The sequence below is a fragment of the Notolabrus celidotus genome, chromosome 9 (genome assembly GCF_009762535.1).
Source record: "Notolabrus celidotus isolate fNotCel1 chromosome 9, fNotCel1.pri, whole genome shotgun sequence".
Taxonomy (NCBI): Eukaryota; Metazoa; Chordata; class Actinopteri; order Labriformes; family Labridae; genus Notolabrus; species Notolabrus celidotus.
The window spans coordinates 14,666,692-14,682,262 of record NC_048280.1 but is presented as its reverse complement, the minus strand read 5'-3'; the positions used below and the strand labels follow the sequence as shown (position 1 = coordinate 14,682,262).

Below are 15,571 nucleotides of genomic sequence, written 5' to 3'. Positions count from 1 at the left end.
ATAATAATAATAAAATACATTTTATTTATATAGCGCTTTTCACAGAACTCAAAGACTATTCACAAATAGCACACAATAAAATACACAATAAAGAAACAAAATGATGGAAATAACACAGTGGATATAAAACATTAACAGTTAAAAGCAGTTCTGAAGAGGGTGTTTTGAGCTGGGATTTGAATGTTTGTAGGTCGGTGGAGTTGCGTATGTGTTTGGGGAGGAGTTCCAGAGGGGCGGGGGCAAGCAATGAAGTAAGCCCTGTCGCCCCAGGTTCGGTGCTTTGGATCTCACTTTGGTTCTTTGAATTGCAAGATTTTATGTTGTAAACCTGAAGGTTGAAGTGTTGTTCAAAAGTAACGGACTGCAAGAACAATAACTGGATTTATGAAGAAGCAGCTGCCATGTGCCTACTGTAAAAGATGGACCATGGGGCGGAGTAACAAAATCCCTTTTGTGGAGTGGCTATAAGTATATGATTTAGGCTTCAAGGAGTTACCGAAACACACAGGTTAGGTAGAAAAAGAGGTATTCATCCTTAGTCCCGTGACAACATGAACCATAGCTGGCAACACTTCCATGTTAGACTACAAAAATATATTCCAAAGTCTTTCATATCAGGTTTAAAAAATTGGTGAAAACCAAAACCTGGCTCGTTGCTGTTAACCAACAGCACACATTGTGGCTTTGCAGACCTTAAAGAGAAAGAGAAAGGAAAAACTAGAGGATGCTTTTGCAGGCCATTAGATGTGTTTCACAGTTTTATTTTGCCCTCTCTGTCGGCGTATAAAAGTAATAGTGTGCAGTGGTTTGAATAGCTCCATGAACTCACTGTCTCATGAGCAACCGAGTAGCTTTGTGAGTAATCTCTGAATCACCAATTTTATACAGCTCAGATTTTGGGAAGATGTTTTGCAGTGCGAATGTTGTTTTGAGTGGGCTTCAATAGGTAGCCAGAGCTGACACAATGAGGAAATTGATGGATAGGTGGAAAAATGGACGGACAATGGATGTATTTTGACTCAATGGTGTATGACAACTGGAGATGGAAGGCTGACTCGTTTTTATATGCAATACACTGACATTCATAGATGGACAGACAACAAGGGGCACCAGGGCACACGTGCCTACTGTAGCTGCAGAAGGATGCATTATTGCATTCCTTTGAGTACACTAGATGAAAGGTCCCTCAAGGCTGAACTCTGACAGAGATTGAGAGATAGTGAAAGAGCACCAGAGAATCAGAAGAGAGGGTGAGTCCAGGGCATCTAAAGAGACAACAGAGCTGGAGTAAACCAACAGATCGATACTGGTATCACTGGCTTTGTCATTTTGCAGAGGACTGTTGTGAAAGTGCTGACAAGGAGGAGCAGGTTGTGTGGGAATCAAGGGATCATTGTGGCAAACCAATATTTTGATTCATCTTCTGAACTCTGACTTAAATTGGTATGCTGTGGAGCAAACAGGCTGGCAAACAAAGGTTTTCAGAGCTGATGTTACCAGCTATGAATCTGCGTATTTCTCCTATGTGTGTTCACATACTTTACTGCAGTGGTTACTATATATGACTCTAGGGTTTAACCTGTAAAACTCATGCCGTATCATGACAGGATATGGCTGAATAAGCTGACAGTAAGTAAAATCCACAGAATGTCTCTAAAAATGTTTTGTCTCATTGGTGAGTTTGGCTACAGCAGGTCTAAGTCTTTTAAATGATAGAAAATGAGGCTGTGTACCGCTCAGTTACTCATGGTTTGTGCATTTGAAGTTCACGACATCTGTGCTGATGAAAAGTGAAAGTTTCTTTAGACAGGTAGTAAAAAGCAATAGAATAAGAATGAAGCAAATTAAATTTTATCAGCGATGCAAGTGTTCATGATGGGAAGATTTATTTAGGGAGATGGGAGGAGAGGCGAGAGAGGAGATGCTCCATTTGTGTTGTGCTAATGAGGTAGAGCAACACAGGAAGAGAGCGAGAGGGAGAGAGAGTGCCAGGTGTATTTGTCTCATTTATCACTCAGCGGCAGTTCTGTTTTCGGGGTCATTTGAAGCTCACAGCCTGTCTCAATCTCGTCCGGGGACTCCCGTCTGTCTGTGTGTGCGCATGTTGGGCCTACATGTATGTGTTTGTAAATGGGAGGGTTGACAGTCAAAGAAATGGGTGCAAAAGTCAAACAGTCATAGTTTGTGATTCCGACAACCCATTTTACGGTAGGCAAAGCTGCTCAGAAAATCACTTTTGAGCTTCATGACTCTTTAAAGAACACACCCATGCCCGATCACGGCACAAAGACGCACGCACAAGATGAGGCCATGAGTTGCGGTAGGGAGTTCTGGGGCGTAGTTGTACTGAGCAAGAGTAGCTTCAACAGGCTTTTCACTGAAGTGGTCAAAAAGAAACACACAACCTCGTACAAAGACCCACATACACACAGACACACATAAGTACACACATGCTCACTGAATCCCAGAAGCATTTGAGTGTCATTAAAGTGCAGCTGTGTTTGTCTTTCCAGCACACATGGAAAACACATCAGGGAGAGAAAGAGAGGGACAGAGAGAAAGAGAGAGAGAGAACACCGCCCTCTGAATACGTCGCCACAATACGTACAAAACAAGCACTTTGTCGCTCCCATAAATACACATTTTTTATTTGGAGTCGATTCAAACAAGAAATTGAGACATTCAGTAAAACAGAGCCCTGTAAAAATGCACTGTAGCGTGGAGGTGCTGAGTTAAACCCAGGGCACTTTAGCCAGATATTTAGTGGAGGGTCATGTTCAGCATAGGGCTGGGCTGTAAAATGGCGCCCGCTTTTTAGTGTTGGGAAATGAATCAATGCTTTTCACATAAAGCGATTTAGGCGTCACCTTAGAGCTTTCATAGGTACAGTACGTAATGCTGTGGTTTGGTGTGTCTGTGTGCTCTCAGTTCTAAACATCTGTCTGTCCTGGTATAATGACCGGGGAGCCGACTACGTGCTCGGACTGCCCTGAAGAAATTAGCCATTTAACAAACACACACAGATTTACACACACACAAAAGCAAAGTCATTTTGAGCTCAGTGCAAATACACTCAGAGACGCTTCAAATTTAGAAGTCACTTGTGATGAAATCATTAAAAAGTGTCCAAGACCTCTGATGATGTGTTTTAGTGCAGCTTGTCTCCACAGAGGCTAACCGACTTCTGATACCCTTTGTGGTAACATGATCAGCAGTGTTTATTTTTCCCTCTAAGCCATAGTACTTTTTCAATCATAAGTTCATGAGAAGCAGAAAAGAAAATCTGCTCTAACCAATTTTTTAATCATGTGGCTTATTGCCAAGAATCCAAATGGGCAATAATCCTGGAGTGATTCCAGATGAAGGAAACATGTATTTTTAAACCAGTCATTTTCTAAATGGGTCAATAAGAATTACATTTCCAGACTCGGTATTGCAAATCATTTCCACACTGAGTGAAATGTGTAATGGTTCCATAATAAATAATTTTGTTTAAAACATATTAGATAGTGGAAAAAAATCAAGTTCCTAAATCCTGAGTTATTTCCTCCAGAACTTTTGTCTGGATATTAGCCAAAAATCCAAATATACCCTGTTCACTTTCACATAATTCAAAGTGAAGCTGACATGAGGAAATGTTTGGCATTTAGGCTTCAAAAGTACCTTTGATGTAAAATCATTTTCCTATGAAATGTCAGTGATTCCATTAAAGGCCCGGTGAAAAAACATACACAGGCATTTTGGAATATTGGCCTCGCTCAAAGGCATTTAGTGACACAAAAATAGACACAAATGAAACTCACTGACAAGTCTCAGTATGGTGAACATGTGTATCACAACACAACACTGTGTCATTCACGCTGCCAGGGGATGACAACATGGAACAACTGTTTTAATCTCTCTAAAAGTCTGTAGTAATCTAGTATTAAGGCAGGCAGACAGACACGTATGAAAGCCATTCGCTTGTTGCCAACGGCCACACTGCAGGCGACAGCTTCAGCTCCTCACTCCCCAGACTGGGATATCATGTGTTGCCGAGCGGGAAGATGTCTTATCATTGAAAGGAGACTGAAAGATCATGTTGTGGGGTTTAAACGCAAAGTAAACAACGAGTTTTAGATTTCTTTCCATCTGTTTTTCCAATAGGTTTTTGTCTGTGATGCCTTTCTTACTCCATCTGTGGTGTCTGCTATCATTTTATAATACCCTCTTCTCTATGTGTGTACGCGACTCCACAGCTGTGTGTGTGCATCTGTCTGTGCAACAGATATCTGGGCTTGGTCCATCTCACATACCTTTGTCAGCTCAGACTGTTTAAACCCAGTCAGCCTGGAGTTCACACAGGAGACAACACACACGAAGGCAAACAAACACATTCACACAGCTCACACAAATGCGTAAAGACACACTCAGAGTCTTTTCCTGAACATGACCTTTCTCTCTGATGGCTCTGGCTATGTTCTGTTCTCCCTGCTGTCTCCTCTTCCCCTCTGGTCCCTCGCTGCCTCCTCGTGTTTGACACCGTCTGCCAGAGTCGTCCTATCTCTCCTCCTCCCTCTCTGGCTCTCTGCCTCTCTCTCTCAGTGCCTCTTTCAACAGCAGTAAGATGCTATCTTTCCATGCTGGAGGTCATCACTGGAGCATGTTTGTGTTTTACCCATATTATTGTAGTTGTCCACCTAAACCTGGATTAAATGGACAAACCCTGGCAGCCTGTGTGTGTGTGAGACTGCAGTGTTTGTGTTTTACCCATATATTGTAGTTGTCCACCTAAACCTGGATTAAATGGACAAACCCTGGCAGCTTGTGTGTGTGTGACTGTAGTGTGTGTGTCCTTGTTGGCATTCAGAAACCCACAAAATGGCACGGTGACATGGCCACGATTCAGTCAGGGTTCTCTGACCATTTATAAACACACGTGTGTGAGTGCCTGTGTGTGTCTGTGCCCTATTAACCCTCGTAATTATTACAAACAAGAGCAGCAAAACAGTGGTTTTATTATCCACAACCCTTAAAGGAAACTGCTGTGTGGCTGGTAACCACCATTGTTTTTATCTCCTCATCAGGATAATATTTAACCAGGTCCCCCAGGCTGCTCTCACCCTCTCAGGATGAGGCCAGAACAAATGACATGAGGAAATTAAACTTTGGTGCTCTGCTATTTTCAGCCTTAGTCACATTTTAAACTTCCGTACCTTATGTGTTCAGGGAGTTATCTTTTAGATAACCGGATGTGCTCCATGTGTGTGTGTGTTGTGTGTGTGTGTGTGTGGTGTGTGTGTGTGTGTGTGTTTTGGTCTGTGTGTGTAAGTATGGAGTATCTAAGTTAATCTGAAACCTGGTGTGATGATTACAGGATTGAGATGTCAGTTTTTCCATCAGACTGAAATCAACCGAAGCAGGATTTAGACCATCACAAAATAATGTTACTTTCAAATGATGTATTTAGCCACAATAACAGCAATGATGGGATATTTTGTGTAACTTTATCAAACTTGAAGTTCACTAGAGCACTTTTCACAATCAGTCACAGCAAATGCAGTGTATAAGAAAGTCATTTTCTGCCTTCACAATATATGAGCCAACAGGTGATGTTGATATTGCCGTGTTCCTTGGCAAGACGTTTCAGGAGAAATCTTGCCAAAATCTTCCAAGTTCATAATTAGAAATGTAAGGAAATATAGAAAAACAGTGTCATGTGCAATACCAAAATACTTCCAAATAAATAAAACATGAAAAAATAAATCCTCAAACCTCATGAATGGACCGAAATATCTAATTTTTTCAAGCACCTCTCAAACACACATTCAGACATGCACACTTGCATGGCACTGTTGTTGTTTGGGCCCTACTGGCCTCAATGCAACATAATGCCACAGTCTTCGCCCCATTCCACCTCTGGAGCTACTTTGGATTGGGGATCAAAGGCGGAATAACTTTGCACACCGTTAAGTCTTAGTGCATTATGTATTGCAGACGAGGCGTAACAGGCGGTGTAAATATCCCACCTTGAACTGGCAATCTGTAAAAGCCTTGTGGCTCCCAAGCTTTATGATATACATTTTTAAATGATGGTCACGAACAAGGACCTGAAGGAAATTTAATTTTTCAAGGGATTTGTTGTTAGAAGCAAAATATACTACTTCTTAAAGTCCTACTTTTGTTCCCTAAAGTCGGACTCACATATTCGTTGTTGAGTCCAGTCATATATCGGTCAATACGATTGAGTGATATGCTAATGTTGGTTAACATGCATGCTTTTTTGCAGAACATGTATTGCAGGACACAATGTTTCAGCTGCTTTGAACGTTGGTATCATAGCACAGTTTGTCCTGACCTCCAGAGGTAACACTGCTCTCAGCACTGTCTGCAGCACATGGAGCAGAGAATTCACAGCTGAACAGAAGGTGGTTCACAGCGCATACTGGTTGAACATGTCTAATGACTCAAAGTATTTTCTAATACAGTTAGGTATGAAAGAATGCAGCCTGTGCACATTTTACATAAAAATCAACAAAGAAAATCAAGGTATCAGACATCATTTAATATTCCCTCTCTACAATGGGTATTGTTTTCAATATCATTCAGGCTCCGTTGCTCGACCCTCTCTTTCTTCTCACCTCTTTGTCTGAGCTGACGTCCAGCTGTTTGGATGTGTCACTGTGGTACGAATGCAACAGATTTTTCTCCTTCACACAGAAACAGCGGCCCTTTTGTTCCAGTTCTGTTTCAAAGGCCCCTCTCTTTCAAAGGATTACGGGTGGTGTCACAGGGGCCAAACACCAGCCAGCCACCACTGAGGTTCAGTTCCCAGTAGAGACCTCCTGCTGGTTGGTTCAGGAACCTAGCACGGAGGGTAGTGTGATCTAAGGGAGCTTGTTATTCTCTTCCGGTGAAGGTGACAGTGCTGGCAGGAATACAGCCCAAGAAAAGATAAGTAGTCCTACAGGGGGATTGTGCTTTCCCAAATTTGGAAGATAAGGGGGAAAGGATTAAAAAAAAAGGACCTACCTGAAGGGAGCATGTGTTGAGGACTTGTTTGTGTCAGTAGCGGGACTGGAACAATGGATTGTGGGAGGAGAGGGAGGAATCAACTGGAGACAGTTAGATCTGTGGCTTGCGTCAAAGCGAAGAGTGCCAGAGATTAATTAAACTTCTCCTGATTTGGAGGTGTGTGTATGTGTGAATGAGTGTGAGTCAGAGTGGTGATGAGTAGGAGAGAAAACATGTTAACTGTCTGGCTATCAATGCCAAATCGCAAGAACATAGACTTTTACATAAAAATGCTGCACCTGCAGCTGCACAAGGTACTAGACAATGAAGGAAAGCTACTAATGAGATGAAGATGCCCCTAAAAGTGCATGCACATTTATGTACTTGCACACATTCCTTATGTGGGTGTACTTCTCTTTGTGTGTGTGTGTGTATGTTTGCCTGGTTGATTCCCCCTCAGAGCGAGCAGTCATTCCTCACCGGCGGGCCTACTGTGTGAGCTTTTTCAGCTTACCCCTGACTCACAACCCTGCTGTGACCCCACACTGCTTTTTGATTGGCCCGAGACTGTGAACTTGAAGGCCAGTAAGGAAATGCAGGGGGAAAGAACAGCTACCAGGGGCTGCCCATCTTAACAAGCAGCAGCTGATCAAACACCCACTCAATAACACAGGCTTTTCACACAACATCCCTGAGTGCAGACTGGGTTAGAATCAGGGAAGAGGTCACATTACTGGGTAGCGCATTCTGCAAGCTTTCCCGCATACATTCTGGCACATGCTTCAAAAAGTATCCAGCACATTTAACTCTAGCATAAATGAGGCACACAGACTGTTTGTTTCCAAATGGGCTCTGTTGATTGGCAAGTATTGTGCGTGCTGTGAATACTTGTTATATAATTCTCATGCTGGTGAACATCCATTTCTCCATCACTTTGCTTGTTGTCAGCGCGTGTGCTTGTGTCAAAAGACACTCTGATGAGATAGCTGATCCTGACAGTTATTTTGATTGCAAGGTCAAACCTTCAAAAGCTCTCTCCTTCTCTTTCTCTTCTTTTGCTCTTTTTTCTCTTGCGCTGTCTGCCTCTCTCAAAACCCTTCTTTATGTTTTGCCGTCTGATTAGCTTCAAGTCTGATTATTACAGCCACATACACACAAACACCCCTGTCTTGCTCGCTCTAGATGCTGTTGATTATGGCAGCTTGCAAATTGAAAAACAAAGAATTAAAGTTATTAATGATTGGACTTCAGATAGGCAATTGCTGCTGTAGGTCATCGACGAGGTCATCAGTCTGTGACCAGCACTATCGGTGCGATCGTCACTGTGCTGCAGCAGCAGGTGTGACATCATTTCAGGGGATGATTGCACGGAGGACAGCTCCATTTTCACAAGTTGAAAGGGTAACATGTGACTCAAAGATAACCTTTCAGCATCTCCTGTGTGCGTTTGTGTGTGTAAGTGTGTGTGTACTTGTGAGTGTGTGCACTCCAATCCATTACCAGAAATTGGTTTACAAAACCTACGATGTCAGCAGGCCGTTTTTTTAATGTGTTTTTAGACCTTGCAAGGCCACAAGATTGCGGTATCATATCCCCACAGAGTGAAGATGTATTATTCGTTGGCTACTTATCATATTTATAGGTTTTATATTTATATTGTCTGGTCATTGCTGCTCTGCCTTTTATCCAAATCTCCCACACACTTTTTATGGACTGACTCCTGATTTGACATTAGAGGAGTGTCCTTCATTTATGTTGCCGGGTTTGAGATATACGCTATTAGTCATAAATGATTATAAGTCCTCACCCTTGCTCAGTACCAGAATTACAAGTCATTACAATAATAATAATTTTTTTTATTATTGTAGGCCTAAAATACCAATCTAAAGTTGTGTCTAACCTGTAGCCAAGCGGCAACCTCCAGTCTAAAAATATGAGTATGCTGAAGTGCTAAAAACTGCAGTTCATTGAGGATCCGCTTGAGGCTGGCTCCGGAAGTACCGGAAACCACATACACACCCATTCAGAAAAGCTGATCTTTACAGCAGAAATAAACATGTTTACAGCCTGGTACAAAAGACGAGTGTAGTCTGGATAGATCATTTCTAGATCGGCACACACTGTATGGGGGGTGAATTTTTTTCTAACGCAGCAATTTCAAAGATATTTAGATTACGAGTCTTCCAATGAGAGGCACAGCTGACTTGATTGACAGGCGGGAACACTGTAGCTAGGAGCTTCAAAGCCTGCCTCTTTACGTCACAATCACTCGACAGCAGCAATATGGCTGCCACCACCGATAGGCCGCAAAACAGCGCTTCAGAAAAAGATGGGTGACGTCACGGATACCATATTTTATACAGTCTATGCCTGTAGTGCATCCACCCACCACTAGTGGGGGCTGTAGCTAGTGCTGTAATGCTTTACTACGTAGATGTCAACATGTACAGATGGCATCTCATAGCATGTTTTGCAAGTTTTGGTGTGGCAGTATTTTGATTGTCAACTCCAAGGAGGACTGAAGGCAGGTGGTGCTAGCTCTGCTAATGTTCGCCACACTCGATTGGTTAGCCACCAATTTGACATTATTGACCCGCAGTTAAATTGTGTTACATTTTGACAATTTTCTTACATTTACTGACATTTAGACTAGTTGGTTAGTTGGTATTTAACTTTCCACTTAAATGATTAGGAAATGAGTCGATTCCATAGACTGTAAAAACATGGATGTAGTCTTGAAGCCAATTGACATATTGCCACATAAATGTTGGCTTAGCCTAACTTTCGATCGACTTGGCAAGAGGCAAAGAGGTTGAGCCTTTGGCGTCCAGCTACAATTGGTCCGCAGGTCAGTCAAGTCAACCAAGTCAACTTCAGAATTTCCCTAGACCAAACAGTATAATTGTTGATTAAGTAGAGTTGTGTTATTTCCTGAGAAGATGTTAAGACCCAATATGCTAAAAAAACATCATTTTTTTTACACCCTACCTTTATTTTTTGGTTTAAAATGCTGAACAATATTCACACATTGCATCAGAGTTCACACAGTGAATTCAGAAAGCTTAGTTACCAGTTGCTGTCATTTAATACTCCCAAGCCGCCAACAGTTTCTTTACATCGTTTACTTTTCAATTTAGCTTTTTATTCCTGACCATCTGCCCTGTTTTTGTTACACTTTTATTCTATGCAGCTGTATAAGAGCAGTAACAGGCAAATTAAAAGTGTAAGTAATTGTCATGCTATTTATACTGTCATGACTTGCAGAGAGAATCTTAACAGCTGCTTGGTGTACTGTTTCTTCTCAGGACCTGAGACTGTCTTTGCAGTTTGAGCCACAGATGAATGCTTGGGCTCTTAAATCAAGTGTAAAATAAAGACAGACTGTAAGAGATAAAGGAAGCAGGGAGGGGCTTATAATTGGAGGAGCCAGACGCACAGTTTGGTCAAGTGAAAAGAGGAGTGAAAGGAGGAGTTGGTATGGAGACAGGGGGGGCGCAGACAGTGGTGGAGACAGAGGCAGAGCGAGAGAGAAAAGGGAGGGATTTGAGGGAAAGAATGAGTGAAACCTTAGTACCTGAGGCGTGGGCTGAGGCCTTTAGCTGCTGGTGCCAGAATGTGCTTTTACGAGCCTGCGGTCAGACGGAAATAAAAGGCAACCGAGCGGCTGAATGGCATCACACACACACACACACACACACACACACACACAGACACCATTCAATAGCCTCTCACAGTTTGGTTTTATAATGTCACAGTTATTCAATGTCTCCAGCCTCCATAATGCAGTGTGACTGAACAAGCAGCACACTCTCCCTGGTGGTACAGAGGCAGGGAGTTAGAAGGAAGGTAGAGTGAGGAAAAGAAAGCATTAGCAACACCTCTGTATTCCTTTCAACTGTGCCAAGGGCATAGAAACAGGTTCTCTTATGTTCTTTGGACTCATTATATAGATTTTATGGCCACTTAGTCAAATCTTTGACTTTTTTTCTCTTTAGAAAATACCTTTGCTGGTCTTTTTCTCCTCTCTTACTCTTTCTGTTAGCCTTCTTAATGCAATTCCCCATTTTTATTTCTTCTAACAAGTAACTTCACTTAGAGCTTTACTTCTCTGCTTATCATAAAAAGCAGGCATGCCCTGCCCACAGTCCAGTGAGAGCACGGCTAAAAAAAGACAAAGTAATAGGGAAAAAACTGCAGCAGATATTTGCTGAGATGATTCAGTCTGCAGAGGTTATCCGAGGTTCCTCATGCAGAGATGTGATGTTAACCTTTGAGTAACCTCTAACAGAAGCTTGAGACTGAGCAGTGGCGCAGATCATGACCCTCTTTAGCACCGAGGAGGAGGAGAATGTGGAGGAATAGATGGAGAAAATGGAAATATTTGAAATCAATCCTCGGGCTCCTGATAAGGACACGTGCTTACTCTCTATATTTCTGTTCGGAACACAGAGTGATACTCTGTGCCGTTGCCATTGGAAATACTGAACAAGTGAGGGATTATTGGAAGGGGACAGAAAAAGATTTAAGATTAACAGTTTTATTTTATTCAAGCCTTTCTTCAGACTTTTACACTTCTCAGAAAAGTGCAGTGAAGGCAACAGAGACTCACAAATGTCACAGAAACACAATTTTAGCAGCTCTCTCCCTGACCATTGTTGCAGTCCTGTGAGAGTTGAAGCAACAATAACACAAAAATTTCTCTATTGATGCCTTCATTTGTGTGTGTGCACATTCAGTACAAAGGGCTAAAGAGCTTCGATTCACTTTGGACTGTTTTTCAGCAGTTGCACGACCATTGTTGCTTAGTCTCATACACACCCACACTTAAGCACTCAACAACACACACTCTCACACACACACTCACAGACCTTTTGACTCTCTTCACACTTGTTTTCTACAACTCTCATATTCCCATGGGAACAACATGTTAAGCAGTGCACACACACACACTGCTTAACATATGCTGAGTGAAACATGTGATGTATATTAGTTTGTGTTGGACATCATGTCCTGTGTTTACTATAACCATCTCATTGAGCTCTCAGTCACTGGGGCAAACTCTATATTTGTGCATGTATACATTCAATGGTTGTGCTTTGTGAGCTCCATTGTTCAGCTGAGGTCAGTGTGTGAAGGGGACATTTCAGCGGCATATTTCCCAGAGGGCCTTGCATGGCTCAACTCAATATGGAGCTGGTGCAACCAGCCCATGTCAGTGGTTTGCACAGAAGTGGAGTGTGTGTGCACAGTTTTATATACAATGTCCATATGACTTAGGGTAAACAGGCAGTGTTTGTGTGTGTGTGTGTGTTTGTTTGTGTGTGTGTGTGTGTGTTTTTGTTTGTGTGTGTGTGTGTTTGTGTGTGTGTGTGTGTGTGTGTGTGTGTTTATTGGAGAGACAGAGTGCACCATTTAGACTGTGGATCCTGTCTCTTTTGTGCCATTAGCATTCCTCAGCTTTGACGGACAGTGCGGGAATCAAATGCCTCTTTCATGTGGCCAAATTCTACTATTCTAGTGTGTGTCTGTGTGTGTGTGTGTGTGTGTGTGTGTGTGTGTGTGTGTGTGTGTGTGTGGGTGTGTGTGTGTGGTGTGTGTGTGTTTGTGTATGTGTGTGTGTGTGTTTTGTTGTGTGTGTGTGTGTGTGTGTGTGTGTGTAAGGGAGGAGATCTTTCACATGAATCGTTGAGATACAGAGGGATACATTTCCCCCTTCAGTGGTAAAGGGCTTTCAGCGCTGTACTATTAAGGGCTATTGTTAGAGCTACCCATGACCTGGTCATGCCATGAGACACTGTGCGTGTGTGTGTGTGCGTGTGTGTGTGTGTGTGTGTGTGTGTGTGTGTGTGTGTGTGTGCGTGTGCGTGTGCGTGTGTGTGTTGGCCGTTTGTAAGTGTTTGCGTGCCGTTCTCCAGGCTGTACCCATTAATAAGGGGGTACTCAGCCATGGAGTTCACCTTTTCCCCTATAATTGCTCTCTTTTTCCCTCTATCTCACTCACCACATATACACACACCGCACACACCGCACACACACTCATCTGTACTCAGGCTACCCCGAGAAACATTTTCAGTCAACGATTCGGAGTCATATTTTCCAAAAGCCGGTGCCCTTAAGACTCTATTGATCACTTCAGAAATATGACACAGAACCAGCAGCACACAAAGTTTCATGCCTTCACTTGAAGTCAACTACTTCCCTCATTTGTGCCTTAAAGGCCATCATGAGTAGTCATGTTGTAGGTGGGATCTGAATGTGTTTAGAGTGCTTTATAAGATTGTTGATGTTCAGTGTCAGCGCATTGATAATTGTACCACACAGGCCAGGACGGCAATTTATTCCACATTGACATTTTGATATTTTTCATCCCTGATATCAAGAAACCTTTGTCCAGACTTTTTTCAGCTTCACTTTAAACATTTACATTCAATTTATTTCATTAAGTTTGATGTGTGGCACAAGGAGTCATCCGGCCCTCACTGGAGAAGTCTTACCGGAGAGTGATGAAAACAAGTGGACTCCACTTCCATCACATAACAGAGACATGATGCAGACCTGTGTCATCATGCAGCTCTGCTTCGGTTCGTGTCCTCATTGTGCCCTTTTGGAGCATGGCCAACATTTCTGTCATCTTCTTTTCACCATGATTTTCCTAGTTTGTCCAACACTGTAGACACTTGCAAGTTCATGTTAGTTTGAAGTTACTCTCTAGCGAAAACAGAAAATATGTGTCATGTAAGGCCTGTGAAGGATGTGAGTGTCACACATGTTTTTCTCAGGTGCTATTATAATTGCCAAGAGAAACTGTCATATGAAGAGGAGATGAAAGAGTACAGGCAGCTGCTGGTGAGAAGTGCCGGTACGCCAAAAAAAAAAGTCCTGGTATGCCAAGGGTTCAAATAGGAAGAGGCGGAACTGCAAACCAGAGCGTCCCAGCCCACCTAATGTACTGGTTACAGGTGCATGCAGTAGGAGTTAAATGTGCAGAAATCATGCTGGGTGAGTAGGAAGCTCTCCACTCTTGGAAGAGGCTTTTAAGTAATCTTTGGGTGCAACATTTAAGGATTTAGATTTTCTGGGAGTCTGTTTTTGTGCAAATGCACTCACAAGCACAAGAATACAGATCCATGTAAGTAGCAAAGTAAAAATACAGTACAGTGCACTGAAAAGTTCTGCAGTACAGTGCACTGAAAAGTTCTGCAGTACAGGTAGATTACTAGTTGTGCTTCAAAAGAACTCTGCAGCTCATGCACTTTGTGTATTAGTATACGAGAGGTGGATGGACTTTGGACGCAGATGTTAGTTGCTGTTGTTCACCATGGAGATGTTGCACATGATGAAGCAGACAATCATGTCTCTGTGAAAATGTGTACAATGTGTGCACGTCAGGATAATCAAAACAATTTGAATTGATTTGCAGTGTACCATCATTGACCAGGAATTTGTGTTGGAGACACTGGAGCAGACATATTGATTACCCACCATAGCAACAGAAGTACATACAGGCACAACAGGACCTCCCAGTCGGCACAGGGGATGTGTCTTATTAGCAGTGTTTTATTGCTGTGGACTTTTCAAAGGGTGGGAGAGTGAGGAGGATCATGTGTGGGCCCCAAAGAGACCCTTTAGAGATGGAGACACCACTTCAGACTACACTCAGCCCTCACAAAATGGAGGGAGAGAGTCCATAGAGGGTGAAGGGAGAGGCCGGATATCAGATTTTCCACGGAATTAGACGGTCATCAGTGTTGTGTGCATGAGTGTGTGTGAAGTAGGGGTTGTGGTGTTTGATTTGACCATTTGCCAGCCAGGGTCTGGGTGTAACACCCAATGCTCCAGCTGCTACAAGCTGAAATACTTCCTGCTTTTAGCTGAGGTATTTCCCAGCAGCATTAAGGAGGTTGTTACCAAGGATTGCTTTAAATGGATCGGGTCTTACAAAATATATATTGCACCAATGCCTCTATTTACTCTGGACGTGTTTACCTGGATAAAAGAGTTAAGTCTGCCAACCTCCATCTCTTTCACTTTCTTCTCCCCAGTCCTCTCTCCCCCTTTCTCGCGCTCTGCTTCCCTCAGTCACAAACACACACACACACCGGCTTCATACCTATTTTCACATCAGTCTCTGCGGAGCCTTCAGCCATTAATTGTGTCCCAGACTGGGAGCAGAGAGAAAGTGTGGCTGGGAGCGCTGGGTGTGCGCAGGAGAGAAGCAGGCAAGGCTGGGCACAGCTCTCACTCTCACTCTCTCTCTCTCTCTCTCTCTCTCTCTCTCCCTCTCTCTCTCCTGAGGAGGAAGTCGCTCTCTCATATCGCTGCCCACATCCATCCTCAGAATAATCGTCTGAATTCACTGCTGAGTTTTCACTGTCTCAGTGGATTTTAGTCATTATTACAGTGGAATATAACAGCTTGTTTCCTTAAGGTTTAGCTCAGTTTAACTCAATCAGAAACAGTGAGGCATTTCTTATTTCCTGTAAACTTTTTTCTTTCACACTTTAAGCTCCTGCAATCGCTGCAATCAGTGATTTCTTACAGCCTCACAAGAAGAACTATTCTAAGAGATGTCTTTCTT

The 15,571-nt window shown here is 42.8% G+C and overlaps 1 protein-coding gene across 2 annotated transcripts in view; it reads left to right on the top strand.

Moving 5' to 3' along the window:
* The window catches only part of aopep (aminopeptidase O (putative)), an 88,118-nt gene that overhangs the window by 55,198 nt on the left and 17,349 nt on the right, over positions 1–15,571 (top strand). The gene's annotated exons all lie outside the window — the stretch shown is intronic.